Source organism: Myxocyprinus asiaticus, chromosome 1, assembly GCF_019703515.2.
Source record: "Myxocyprinus asiaticus isolate MX2 ecotype Aquarium Trade chromosome 1, UBuf_Myxa_2, whole genome shotgun sequence".
NCBI lineage: Eukaryota > Metazoa > Chordata > Actinopteri > Cypriniformes > Catostomidae > Myxocyprinus > Myxocyprinus asiaticus.
The window spans coordinates 9240275-9254737 of record NC_059344.1 but is presented as its reverse complement, the minus strand read 5'-3'; positions in this window follow the sequence as shown (position 1 = coordinate 9254737).

Here is a 14463-nt window from a genome sequence, read left to right as displayed (position 1 = left end):
CTACCGAAGTGAATGACACTTGAAACCTGCGCAAGGGGTTCACGCTATTTTTTAATTGGAATACGAAGTAGTCACGTGGTTGTGTGCGGAAACGAAGCTTAGGACGTCTCAGGTCACGTGGTTATGGCAAACCGAATCAAGCTCCGGTACAGTGCTTCACTGTGAGATGTTTAGTTTTTTTTTTTTTTATACAAGCTTCGAAGCATCGGTGGCAAACTTCACATCACTAGATTTTTGCCTAAACAATTTTTGGACTTGCATGGAATTGGATTATTCCCTTATGAACTCTTTGGATTCCATATTTTTTCAGATTCCATTGGAACCTTACACCAGGGCTCTTCAACTACTTTCTTGTGGGGTCCAGATTATCCAGATGAAAACTTGGCGGCGGGCCACTTTTTTTCTGTATTTATCTTAGCTAACACTTTCATCGCAAGTACCATGCTACTTAAAAAACACCCTTAATACTGTGCATTTATTCATATTAAAATAGTCACAGGGTATAGGCTACTGTATATTGAATTATAATTATTATTATTGATTTATTTTTCTCCCCAATTTGGAATGCCTAAGTCCTTGTGGTGGCGTAGTGGCTATCCGGGTGGCAGAGGACGAATCCATGCATTTTATCACGTGGCTTATTGAGTGTGTTACCGTGGAGACATAGCGTGTGTGAAGGCCCACACTACAGGTGCATCTCAATAAATTAGAATGTCATGGAAAAGTTCATTTATTTCAGTAATTCAACTCAAATTGTGAAACTCATGTATTAAATAAATTCAATGCACACAGACTGAAGTAGTTTAAGTCTTTGGTTCTTTTAATTGTGATGATTTTGGCTCACATTTAACAAAAACCCACCAATTCACTATCTCAAAAAATTAGAATATGGTGACATGCCAATCAGCTAATCAACTCAAAACACCTGCAAAGATTTCCTGAGCCTTCAAAATGGTCTCTCAGTTTGGTTCACTAGGCTACACAGTCATGGGGAAGACTGCTGATCTGACAGTTGTCCAGAAGACGATCATTGACACCCTTCACAAGGAGGGTAAGCCACAAACATTCATTGCCAAAGAAGCTGGCTGTTCACAGAGTGCTGTATCCAAGCATGTTAACAGAAAGTTGAGTGGAAGGAAAAAGTGTGGAAGAAAAAGATGCACAACCAACCGAGAGAACCGCAGCCTTATGAGGATTGTCAAGCAAAATCGATTCAAGAATTTGGGTGAACTTCACAAGGAATGGACTGAGGCTGGGGTCAAGGCATCAAGAGCCACCACACACAGACGTGTCAAGGAATTTGGCTACAGTTGTCGTATTCCTCTTGTTAAGCCACTCCTGAACCACAGACAACGTCAGAGGTGTCTTACCTGGGCTAAGGAGAAGAACTGGACTGTTGCCCAGTGGTCCAAAGTCCTCTTTTCAGATGAGAGCAAGTTTTGTATTTCATTTGGAAACCAAGGTCCTAGAGTCTGGAGGAAGGGTGGAGAAGCTCATAGCCCAAGTTGCTTGAAGTCCAGTGTTAAGTTTCCACAGTCTGTGATGATTTGGGGTGCAATGTCATCTGCTGGTGTTGGTCCATTGTGTTTTTTGAAAACCAAAGTCACTGCACCCGTTTACCAAGAAATTTTGGAGCACTTCATGCTTCCTTCTGCTGACCAGCTTTTTAAAGATGCTGATTTCATTTTCCAGCAGGATTTGGCACCTGCCCACACTGCCAAAAGCACCAAAAGTTGGTTAAATGACCATGGTGTTGGTGTGCTTGACTGGCCAGCAAACTCACCAGACCTGAACCCCATAGAGAATCTATGGGGTATTGTCAAGAGGAAAATGAGAAACAAGAGACCAAAAAATGCAGATGAGCTGAAGGCCACTGTCAAAGAAACCTGGGCTTCCATACCACCTCAGCAGTGCCACAAACTGATCACCTCTATGCCATGCCATGCCAAACTGAGGCAGTAATTAAAGCAAAAGGAGCCCCTACCAAGTATTGAGTACATAGTTTTTACAGTAAATGAACATACTTTCCAGAAGGCCAACAATTCACTAAAAATGTTTTTTTTATTGGTCTTATAATGTATTCTAATTTTTTGAGATAGTGAATTGGTGGGTTTTTGTTAAATGTGAGCCAAAATCATCACAATTAAAAGAACCAAAGACTTAAACTACTTCAGTCTGTGTGCATTGAATTTATTTAATACACGAGTTTCACAATTTGAGTTGAATTACTGAAATAAATGAACTTTTCCATGACATTCTAATTTATTGAGATGCACCTGTATTCTCCATGGCATCCATGCACAACACACCATGCACCCCACTGAGAGCGAGAACCACATAATAGCGACCATGAGGAGGTTACCCCATGTGACTCTACCCTCCCTAGCAACCGGGCCAATTTGGTTGCTTAGGAGACCTGGCTGGAGTCACTCAGCACGCCCTGGATTCAAACTTGTGACTCCAGGGGTGGTAGTCAACATCAATACTCGCTGAGCTACCCAGGCTCCCCCTTTAGAATTATAATTTTTAAGGTCTTGTCATAAATTCCTTCATAAGATCTGGCTGAAGAACAAACATGACATACTCTTAACTAACAAACCATTTTTTTTATCAACTCTACTTTGAAAAAACAAAACAAAAAACAAACAAACAAACAAACAGAATTATTTTAACATTTTAGGGCTATTGTTTACAAATTATTAAAACTGAGGAGAAACATTTTGACCTGCTGAAGCTCTCTCACAATATCAACCCACATATGAAAACAATGGCCATATAGAAATGTCATGTTTACTTAAGAATGCATTTAAATGTAATTTTCTTTAAAAAAAAAAGAAAAAAGAAAAAGAAAAAAGAGAGAGATAAAATAACTATTCTTCCATTTTCTCTATAAACTATCATCCTATTCAGTGAAGAAAAAAATTAGTCCTGCAAATATTGTGAATTTGCACACAATAGCTAGTGCAGGAGCCAGATTTTTGTGTAGATAAGCACTGGCGAAAGAAGAACAAACTGAGATGATGCACACAGCTGTATATAACCAAATATAATCAGGATATTTGCAGGTTCAGTTTGACGTTATCATGTTTTTCCAAGCCCTACAGACCCTAAACAGATGAGACACAATCGTTTGACACTTCAAGAAGTAGGGGGCAGTGGTGGCTAAGCAGTTAAGGCTCTGGGTTACTGCTCAGAAGGTCAGGGGTTCAAGCCCCAACACTGCCAAGATGCCACTGTTGGGCCCTTGAGCAAGGCCCTTGACCCTATCTGCTCCAAGGGTGCTGTATCATGGCTGACCCTGCACTCTGACCCCAGCTTAGCTGGGATATGTGGAAAAAAAAAAGAATTTCACTGTATGTGCAAATGTATATGTGTGATAAATAAATATAATTATATAAAAAAAGAATAGTGAATAAAAGCAAACTTTAGAGTGCATTTTCTTTGAACTTTCAGTTATCATAATCGATTGCCTAATGTGCATATGTGCTGACAACATTTCTGTCACAACTACGGTAATAATTTTTTATATCTGTAGATTTGACCACACTCCACACAACTAAGCAATTTTATATAAATATTTGATTGAAAAAAGATGCTATCAAATGCTCACCTAAACGGTGTGATCCATGTTTAGCAAAGCAGTGTAACTAAGCTTTCGCCAGAAAAGCTTAACTGTCTGATGACTGCTGAATGCTGTTGCATGTGCCAATGAGCGTTGTTAAACTCACCGCTGATTGCTGAGGCTCGCGCTTATGAACACTGAGTTTTGCACAAAGAGTGCTCTGGTATTTCAGATAGCGAGACAATTTGATAAAAAATCAGTTGGAGGGCCAGACAAGGATGATTGGCAGGCCATATTTGGCCTGCGGGTCGCCAGTTGACTAGCCCTGCCTTACACTCTTCAGTTTGCTCAGGAACTTGATCCTCCTCAATTTGTAATACTACAAAAAGAATTCAAGACTGTATATTTTCCTCAATATCTGCCTTCAGTGTCTCTCTGAATTTGGGTGCTCACTGCCCTTGTAGTGTAGTGGTTTAGACCTTGGTTTTACCAACACCACATCCTGAGATCTAAACTTGTGTCAGTATAAACTTCACATGCATTTACCTGATCCGCAGTTTCTAGTGAACCGTGTGGCACTCTGTTCTGTTTAGATTTGGTTCTGTGTGGTCCAATGTTGCTCTGCAAACTTTTTTATTTTTATTTTACACTGATCAGCCACAACATTAAAACCACCTGCCTAATATTGTGTAGGTCTCCTTTGTGCCACCAAAACAGCACTAACCCTCATCTCACAACAATTGTACAGAGCGGTTATCTGAGTTACCATAGACTTTGTTAGTTCGAACCAGTCTGGCCATTCTCTGTTGACCTCTCTCATCAACAAGGCATTTCCATCCACAGAACTGCTGCTCACTGGATGTTTTTTTCCTTTTGGCACCATTTGGAGAAATTCAAGAGACTGTTGTGCATGAAAATCACAGGAGGTCAGCAGTTACAGAAATATTCAAACCAGCCCATCTGGCACCAACAATCATGCCACATTTTTTCCTCATTCTGATGGTTGATGTGAACATTAACTGAAGCTCCTGACCCGTATCTGCTGATTTTATGCACTGCACTGCACTGCTGCCACACGATTGGCTGATTAGATAATCGCATGGATGATTGTTGGTGCCAGAGGGGCTGGTTTGAGTATTTCAAGGCAATTTCAAGCATTGTATAGCCTTCATTCCTCAAAACAATGATTGACTGATGAGTTTCTAGAGAAATCTCTTTCTTTTTTTTGTGCTATTTTTGACCTAATATTGAACTTAAGACATGCCGTTCTATTGCATACTGTGGCAATTCAAAAACAAACACAAATACAATGTTGTTGGGCCTTATGTGCTCAGATAGGAGACAAAGGCAGGCTTACACATAGTCAAAAGCCTGATAACCTATGAAACGGTGCCATAATCTAACAAAGGGAGTCCAAACAGACTACAGATCCCATCAAGCCTTGCTCACTTTACACCTAGGTGTGAAATTCAGAAGGATCAAACTCTCAACTCCTAATGGATGAAATGCATGACAGAATGTGTCCCTCAAACAGGATGTCATCGAGAGTATAAAGCTCCAGAGATTCCTCCTAAGCTTGCTTCCAGTGACAGTATGCGCCGCATCTAGTTGCAGCCCTGCTGCTCCCAGATGTAGCCTCGTTGCCCAAGGAAGTACGTACCTGAACTTTGGTCATACAATCTCCATCTCGCTGGACGAGCCAAGATTCTCCGTTTTCCACCGAGCATGCTAACAGATCCAAAGGAGTCCGCCGAGCAATTCGCGTCTCACCCTTTTGCCTGCAGAAATGAAGAAAAATTACTCTTCTTTTTCTTCTTCATTGGGCTGTTTGTGCATTTCCACCATCGCAGGTGAAACCGGCACACTGAGTTTATCCAATAAAGAACCAACGATCGCAGCGGACGGATTACGAGCTGTTCATCACTTCTCTGAGTGATAAAATGAACGGTTGCCATCTCTCCCACGATCGCTAAACTGGCTTCAGTGCTGTTGCCCTGTTCTCTCTCTCTCGTACTAACCATACACACACGACCCCTCACAAACATACCCATACACACATTTGGCGAACAGATAACTTGGCGATAGAGCCCAGCTTTGTCACTAAGTTATCGTACCAGTGGAGACACACCATTAACCAGTCTCTCCACCCACATTCACGGCCACATTCTCTGGCCGGAAACCTCACGTGACACAATCTCCACGAGAGCCACGTCCACCATTTTGTGCACTCCTTCTCTCCTTACACGCACGCGCACACACACACACACACACACACATTCACACACACATCTCTACCCTCCTCTCATGTATTATAGGCTTATTTGTTACCATATCTAATCATGTTACTGTTTAGTTTGTAGTTGGAAGTTGGAAGTTTATCGACTGCATTGTATTGATTATTAATTGATATTACTGCATCAGTAAATTTTGTTATACTTTAGAGAGAAGTGTTTTGGTATTGTTTTGCATGCACCTGTGACAAGGGCTGGCAGGGGATGTCAGTGCTCGGATTCAAGTCTTCATTGTTTTCCTTTTGAATGTCAATGTTCTCTGGACGTCGACTTTCTTAAGAGAACAATCCTATATTGAGACTGCTATACTGTCTGGTTATTAGTCCCTGATTCCAGGGTGGTGCCCCGGCAATATTAATCCTTATTGATATTTTATTGATTTTGATAATTGATACTTATCTTTGATGATTGTTGATTTGAAGGATTAATAAGCTAATGTAGATTCTAATCAATGTTCTATTGATTTTAAAAATTAATAGTTGTCTTTGATCATTATTAATATTCTATTGATTTTGATAATTAATAGTTATCTTTGATGATTGTTGATTTGAAGGATTAATAAGATAATGTTGATTCTAATCAATGTTCTATTGATTTTAATTATTAATAATTATCTTTGATAATTATTAATTATTCCTTATAAACAAACCTGCTCCTGAACGAAGTGCCCAACAAAGTTAAGCTTCATTTAACGAATCAAATACCTTTCAACTGTGCTTTATATAATGTACCAAATTAGCAATTTAGCATGATTACTCAAGGATAACGTATTGGAGTGATGGCTGCTGGAAATGGGTCCTGTCTAGATTTGATCAAAAATGACTTTTTTCAAATAGTGATGGTACTGTTTTTTACATCAGTAACGTTCTGACTATACTTTGTGATCAGTTGAATGCCACTTTGGTGAATTAAAGTACCAGTTTCCATCTGAAACAGCTAAATCTGTAGATTATTCCAAACTTTTGGCCACCAGTTTATATATATATATATATATATATATATATATATATATATATATATAAAGATGACAAGTACAGGCAGCCATTTGTGTGATGTCTGTGCTGTGACATTGCCAATAGAAGATGGGCATGACAGCTGTACTGCATGCCTAGGTTATCAACATGCACAGAAGGCTAGAAAGGATCTCTCTTTCTGTATGGACTGTTTTATTATGCCCTTGTGCACAAGGGAGGCACGTGTATGATTCTTTGGGGGTAAACGCTCCCCATCACAGCTGGTGCGGAAAAAGCATAAAAGGAGGGAGTCAGTCAGTGAGAGCGCCTCATATGTGGGTTCTACACCAGGTTGTTCTCAGGATCCTTTCCGACTCCAGAGGAGGACATTGATGTTTTAACATTTTTCCCTTCTGACGATGAGGAAGGTTTTATGGAAGAGCACAGGTGTGGCTTAGACCCTTGACATTCCTGAATCCTATTCCCGAAGATACTAATGCAGCCCCAACTCAGTTTGTGGAGGAGGCAGAGGCTCGTTGTTGCCTGCTTAGGGTTCCCCTCCTTACAGACTTGAGGCAGTGGAACGAAAACAATTTGCTGTTTCCACAGCCTCACATCGTTGGTCTGTGTGAATTGTCCCATAAGGCTCAGGAGAAGCAGGAGGACTCAAATTTCCTGGAGGAGCTTTGGCAGGTTTCACTGGTCGTTCCAACAGCAATGAAGGTCCCTGTGGGTAATGAGATGTCACCTGTGTTTGTCACAGTCCCGACTACTACAGGGCTATCGTGACCATCTTACTAGACTTCCAGTGGAGCCTTCAGCTTTGTTTGGACCAGATGCACTTCAGCTATTACAGCAGGCCCAGGAGGCTCGCCAGCATGCTAGAGAGTTCTCAAGTGGTCAGCACAGAGACAAAGAATGGTTCAGCCCTGAGACCCACAAGAACAGCCTTATTGGGGTCCTAGAGAGCAGGGCAAGAAGAAGGATAGTGGCCGGGGCCAAGGGCCCTTGGGTCCACCACATTCAGTGTTGCCATGTCCACTTATTATAAGTGACTTTGGGCTTTTTTTCATGAAGTCGCTTATAAATATAGGAAGTCAAGTGTTGCGTGTTTTTTTTTTCCGCTTGTTTCCAAAGTACAGTTACGTTATATGACTTGCTGAAACTTGCGCTCCCAGAGCACAATAAACTGCAATACACCAACAATAGCAGCTGCCAAACAGCCCCATTTTTATTCAAGCCTTTGTTTGTGATCACATGCAATTTCAGCTGCTTTATTATAGCTAAAGTCAGGGTTCCCACAATTTTTTACCTTTGAAATTTCAATGGCTTGTCCTCATTCAAAATAACTTACTCAAAATAACGATTCACTGACAAATGAGACATCTTTATGGATTGCGAGAAAGTTCTACTCTGCACATTAGCAATTTCAAGCTCATGAAATATTTAGTAGAGAAAAACTATATATATTCATTATAAACTTTTAATATTTAATATTCCCTGATATTTCAGGTTTTCCATGACAGTAGGATCCCTGAAAAGAGCAATGAGTGTGTTCTCCCTTTTGTTTTGTCCTAATATCCATGATTAAAGCAGTACAAAGTTGATTCAGGACTTTATGTGCATGCATTCTGTGGGTAAAAAAAACAATTTTTTAATACAGTATAACCAGCCCCTGTATTACAAAAAAGTATAACAAGTCCCTGGGTCTTTTCAACCATGTCCCTGGGTTACCGGTTACAGTTTTTCCAGGTTCCTCCTCTTACCAGGCTGCATCCAAGGTCCACAGTAGTAGACCCACTGCACAGGGAGGTGTTGCTTGCAGAGGTTACCACACTTCTCTTAAAAAGGGCAATAAGGGAAATGGGAAAAGGTGACCACCAGGCGGGGTTCTACTCGCATTATTTCCTCATCCTCAAACAAAATGGTGGTCTACCCCTAATATTGGATCTCAGGAGGCTAAAGGTATACCCCCGCCCCCTAAAATAATGTAACTGTTGACCTCAAAGATGCATACATAATAATTAATTAATTAATTATAATAATTACTTAATACTTCCACATACCCATCTTACGTTAGAGGGTAGAACCTTAAAGTCTACAGTGCTCCCCTTTGGCATTTCCCTGGCTCCTCAGACATTCAAAAGTTGTGTGGACGCAGTCCTGGCACCTCTTCACTGCTCAGGCATAAGAGTTCTAAATTATCTGGACTATTGGCTGGTTTGTGCCATAACAGAGCAGATATGTCATCATCATGTTTCTGTGCTTCAGAAGCACATCCAGCATTTGGGGCTACGCGTGAATGTGGAGAAGAGCACCTTGGAGCCTTGGAAATGACAGTGCTTGTAACTTGGAGGCTGGGGCAGCACTTCACTGGTGGAGGGCCAAATAGAACATTGCGAGTGGCAGCATTCTGGGTCCAGTGTTCCTTCGACAACTAGTTTTGACAGATGCCTCTCAGGTAAGCTGGGGTGCAGTGCACGCAGGCTGGGGCATCAACGAGTAGAATTTCTCCGAATGGTGCCAAAAGCAAAAAACATCCAGTGAGCGGCAGTTCTGTGGATGGAAATGCCTTGTTGATGAGAGAGGTCAACAGACAATGGCCAGACTGGTTCGAACTAACAAAGTCTACGGTAACTCAGATAACCGCTCTGTACAATTGTTGTGAGATGCGGGTTAGTGCTGTTTTGGTGGCACAAGGAAGACCTACACAATATTAGGCAGGTGGTTTTAATGTTGTGGCTGATCAGTGTAAAATAAAAAATGGCAGCATTTACTGCCACGCCTAAGGGGCTATCACATTCTGGTCCAAACAGACTGCACAGTGGCCGTGGCATATATCAACCTCCCCCCCGCCCGCCCGCCCGCCCGCCCGCCCGCCCGCATGTTGACTAGCATACAAACTGTGGACATGGGCAGATGCACAGTTCCTGTCCTTAAGAGCAGTACACGTGCCAGGATCCACAAATGTGGCAGCGGATCATCTGTCCGGGGGGGGGTCTGAACCCAGGGGAGTGGAGCCTCCACCTCAAGGTGGTCACATAGATCTGGTATCAGTTTGGCCTGGCAGTAACAGACCTGTTTGCCTCCAGGGAGTCAACCCATGTTCCACTATTCTTCTCCCTGGTGAGGGACAATCCCCCTCCCAGGAAAGATGCCCTGGCACAACAGTGGCCTTAGGGTCAGCTAAATGTGTTTCCCCCGTTCAGCCTTCTCCAACCCCTTCTTCAGAGAAAGAAGGTGGAGAATGTGAGAATGATCCTGGTGGCACCGTATTGGACTTTCCCAATGGTGTGGTTCTCAGACATCCCACCTCTCCTGCACGGGACACCATGGGAGCTCCCAGTCAGGAGGAATCTGCTGTCCCAAGCACAGGGGATGCTGTTTCATTCCTTCTCTCAGGGTCTCAGACTCTGTGCCTGACCCCTGAAAGGACTGGGTTCCAGGCAATGGGACACCCAGAATGGATAATTAGGACCCTGGAAGGAGATCAGGCTCTATCAATGAGGGCAGCCTATTCATTTAGGGGTATCTTTCAGGCTTCCTTAAGTTAATGCCAGATTAATCTCCTCACATCCACAGCTCAGGAGATCCTATAGATCTTGCAGGAGCATTTGGAGGCTGGGAAGGCACCCACCACTCTCAGAGGCATGGTAGCTGCAGTCAAAGCTGCTTGGGTAGAGGACCACAGGCTGTCAGAGCGCTGCTGTGTCCTGATTTCACAGTTCCTCAGGGTTACTCAAAGGTGCACACCCTGTAATAGGAGGCCTGCTGTACCCCAGTGGGACTTGAATAGGGTCCTGTTCAGGGACTAAAAACGGTTCAAGGAACGAAAACGAACACATTTTTTAGCAGAACGCAACTAAAAAACAAAACAAAGTGATTTTCAGTTGTTCCAGAGTGAAAATGTTATTTTTAAATGCTGGAAACCGGTTATAACCGATTCATTTTGTTTTGATACGTTTTTCATGAAACTAAAGGCCAAAGGGTTTATATCACAGTAAATTGTTGGAACTACACCACTTCATGTTGCCCGAAAAAATGAAACATTTGTTTTGACCCTAAAGGAAACTGCTGCATCACACATTTATTTGCCTAACTGCCCACTGTGGATGTCGCATTCTCTGAATGAAGAAATTGTTTACAACTATGTATAATTACTACATATACTGTACATGCACAGCTAATCCAGGTACAACGAAAACATTATTAGAGGTAAAAATTACATTTCTTAGTTGTTTCCAAGTATTCACTGAATTATTGTTAGATATGATGCATTAATACAGACTGATGCTGCCAGGTTTTGACTGAGAAGCAGATCTGTATTTAAAATTACATTTAACTGTTAATGAACTGCTTGTTATGATTTCTATGCCAATAAATCCACCACACAGGGCAAAATTGTATTGCTTATTTTTGGTGAGGCAAGTGGCTTATTTTGGGCTTGTTTTTCCAGACCATTTTACTTGTTTCTCTTGCGAGATCTGGCAACACTGCAATTTGTATATCACCCACAACCTTCACGTAGAGTACTGTTATTTTTAAAAGAAATGTATTAACCATTATTTTATTTTGTTCTAACTGGTAACTTTTGGAAAGGAGTCTGCAGAATTTCTGAATCAGAATGTAAAAATACAGTTTTTGCTCAGAACAAACCGAAATGAAAAACATGTCGTTTTTAGTCCCTGATCCTGAGTGCACTCCAGCACCCACCATTTGAATCCCTTGTATCGATAGGCCTAAAGTGGCTGTCCCTTAAGACAGCTTTTCTTCTGGCAGTAACCTCTGCAAAGCGGATTGGGGAACTTCAGGCTCTGTCAGTCCATCAGAGCTGTTGCTGGTTCATGCCAGACAATGCAGGTCTGGTCTTGTCCCCCAATCCAGATTTTCTCCCTAAAGCTCTTTCTGACTGGCATATGAGTCACCTTCGGCTTGCTCACTGGGGCTCAATTAAATACAATATTTAATTATTTATTTTTGTACACAATTTACAATCATATGTAATCAAACTACACAATATGACTCCTAAGACTTTATCGATATTACAGTTTAATTTTCTGTTAAGCATGATTTTCTATAAAGCTGTGTTGTGAAAAGCGCTATACAAATAAAAATTACTTGACTTGAGCCAGCCAGTCGAGCTCCACCCCTTCTTCCTCCTCCAAGAAGGCGAGGGAGTGGAACAATGGCAGTCAACGCTGTGTCCAGTGAGAACACTGTCTGTGTTTATACAATGCACACAGGCAATATGGAAAACGGACCAATTAATTGTGTGTTTTAAGGCCGATTACCAGGGCAAGTCATTATCTTAGGTCAGCCCATCCTAAAACTCAATCAGATGTACCCTCCCATACTGTCCAGTTCCCTTGCTGCTGATGGCTGACTGCTCTAATCATACGTATACCCTACCCCTTTCATCTTGGATAATTCTGTCACTATCATTGTTTTCCTCTGTTTCCCATATGCTGCTGAACACAGTTTGGGAGCCATCCCCCATCCAAGGCCTGCTCTTCCTGATTGAGTTCTTCCAACAATCTCTTGTTGCTTCAGTTGTGAAACCACCCCATTTACAACATCCTCCTTTCAATCCTGGCCTGTTCGAACCTGGGCTTGACTAACCCTCACAGACTTGTCAGTCAATTCCCTTAGGTCTAAGAACAGCCTGGACTTCACCTGCTTGTAGCCCAGTGTAATGGACTTTAGTGGCAGTCATAAGGCATTTCTTCCAAACAATGCTACATCTGAAATACAATGCGGCAAGCTCAGCTACTTCCTGATGTAACTGTTAGCCTTGGTGTCCATGCCACTGCCTCCTCAGTGATCTCACAAATTTTAGTGACCACATCAGGCAACGATACAATGTAAATTGGTAACACCAAACCTTGTATGTGCCTGGGAGATGACAAAGGTCAATCTTATCCAAGCCCTCTTTCTGCTGCTTCAGAATCAACCCTGTGTCAAGCCATGTGTTCATCTGAAAGATCTGCTGTGTATTCTCTCCCTAAACTTCAAACAGGATGCTCTGCCAGCACCGGGATTATTCCCCATCCCCCTGAAACGATATCTGGTCGCTCATAACTCCCATTCGAATGGAAAGGCTACACCATTTTTTTACTTAATATTCATCTTGGCCCATGCCAGCAGCTCTTTTTTTGACATCCATATAGCTGTGCAGCACTGGCAATCTCATCCCAGACACACAGAATCCTCAGGCCATCTATCTGGTACCAATTAAGTTGATCTCAAATGCATCTGTGAACAGGATGGGAGAGATTGAACATCCCATTGCTCCTTTTTCCAGTTGCTGCCAACCAGTTGTCTACTCCTGTGTTGTGTGACATATTTTCAGGTCCCCATAGTAACTGTCTACTAAGCTTCTAATACACTCTGGTAAATGTAAAAACTCCAGTGCATAGCTGATGAGCTGGTGTGAAACCAATCCATAGGAATTTGCTAGGTCCAGCCAGACTACACGGAGGTCTTACTTGTCTCTCTTGGCAGACTGAATCTGCTCCCATGTTATTGGCGCATGTTCCACACACCCAAGACAACTTGGTACGCTTGCCTTCTGGCAGCTTGAGTCTATGTATCCATTTTTTATGAGGTAGTCAGACATCCTCCTTGCTACCACCAAAAACAAAATCTTTCCCTCCACAATTGGTAGAGCAATCCTCCTATACTGACTAATGTTAGTGGATTCCTGTTGTTTGGGTATAAAGATTGCCACTGCCCTTTGCCATTCCAAGGGTATGCAATGCTTCTTCCAGGCAAATTTCAGTAGTCTCCATAACCAGGGCTGATGTTGCCAGGGCTTTATTTACCAACTGCTTAATATAACTCAGCATGGGGGGAGCTACAGAAAATCCCACTAATGGCTCTGCTGGCTGTGGGACATATCCGGGGGAGCCGAGCCAGCTATGTTTCTGGGGTTGTTGTTTCATGTTGTCTTCAAGTTCTTGCTTAGCAATTACCAGCTTTCCACTTCTCTTCAATTCCAAAATCTTTCTGGCAAACTTAAAAGGAACCTTAATAAACTTCACCCTCTCATACTCCTTCCTTCTTCTCTGCCATCGAATTCTCTCTAGCCTCCTGAAAAACGCTAACCTAGCCCTTATGCCATCCCACAATCCCTTCAAGTCTTCCTTCTCATGCTCCTCTTCTCTCCTCTATGCCTTGCAGATCTACCTCCGCTCTTTAACCAGCTGATATATTTCCTTCTCTCATCCTACCCATCTTTCTGTGACCACTCTTTCTCACTAATCAGAATCAGAATCAGATTTATTGCCAATTATGCTTACACATACAAATAATTTGTCTTGGTGACAGGAGCTTCCAGTGTACAACAATACAAAAACAATACAAAAACAGCAGCAAGACAGATAATAATAAAAATAAAACTAATTATACACATACGTACAGACACACACATACATACATACACATATACACATGGGTAGTGCAAATCTAATACAATCTGTTATATACAGTGCAAATACAAATCTGTTATGTACAGTGCAATTGTTGTTTTTTTTTTCAGAGGAATGAAATGGCAGAAGAGGTTGGATGTGTTGGATAAATATAAGAAAGACTAAACTGTGTATTGCACATAGTTATTGCTCAATGGGGCAATTTAACTGTTCATGAAATGGATAGCCTG